Below are 1,172 nucleotides of genomic sequence, written 5' to 3' on the forward strand. Positions count from 1 at the left end.
ATCCTGGACCTATTAATTAATGAATTGGGCTCTTGCAATTATTTTAGACCCATTAATTAATGAATAGGACTTGTGCAATTATCTCGGATTTATTAATTAATGAATGGGGCTCTTGCAATTACCTTGGACCTATTAATTAATGAATTGGGCTCTTGCAATTATTTTAGACCCATTAATTAATGAATAGGACTTGTGCAATTACCTCAGACCTATAATTAATGAATGGGGCTCTTGCAATTAATTTGGACTTATTAATTAATGAATGAGGCTCTTGCAATTATCCTGGACCTATTAATTAATGAACCGGACTTGTGCAATTATCTCGGACTTATTAATTAATGAACCAGACTTGTGCAATTACCTCAGCCCTATTAATTAATGAACTGGGTTTGTGCAATTACCTCAGACTTATTAATTAATGAATAGGCCTTGTGCAATTATCTTGGACCTATTAATTAATGAACCGGACTTGTGCAATTACCTCAGACCTATTAATTAATGAATTGGGCTCTTGCAATTATTTTAGACCCATTAATTAATGAATCAGACTTGTGCAATTACTCTGGGCCCATTAATTAAGGCATGGGGCCCCCACAACCAACCGCTGTTAATTAACGAACCCGTTAATTAACGAACCCTGCAATTAATGACCCCTGCAATTACCACCAGGCCAGGCTAATTAGCCATCCAATTAACCCTTTCACCCCAACCCAATTAACCCTTTCTTTAATCACCTCCGGCCCTCCTTTTCCCGCCAAAACCCCTCCACTCTAAACCCCGCCCCCTCCCTGAGCCACGCCCCCTTTTCCCACCCAAGCCCCGCCCCTTTCCCCCATAAAAACCCCCCGGGGGTCCCCGGACTCGGCAGATCCCGGCCATGGCCACCACCTCGCTCCCGTTCCTGGCCCTCCTGCTGCTGGCCGCCCTTCCAGGTGCGTCCGGAACCTTCCGGAACCTCCCGGGGTGGGGGGACCACGCCCGGATCCGGCTTTGCCTCATCCCCATCTCCCCTTTTTCCCGCAGGGCTCCGGGCGGCCGTGACCCTGCTGGAGTCCGGGGGGGACCTCCAGCCCCCCGGGGGGTCCCTGCGCCTCCTCTGCCGCGCCTCCGGCCTCGACTTCGACCAATCCCGGATCTTCTGGGTGCGGCAGGGCGCCGGGAGGGGCCTGGAG

Source organism: Poecile atricapillus, chromosome 19 (assembly GCF_030490865.1).
Source record: "Poecile atricapillus isolate bPoeAtr1 chromosome 19, bPoeAtr1.hap1, whole genome shotgun sequence".
Taxonomy (NCBI): Eukaryota; Metazoa; Chordata; class Aves; order Passeriformes; family Paridae; genus Poecile; species Poecile atricapillus.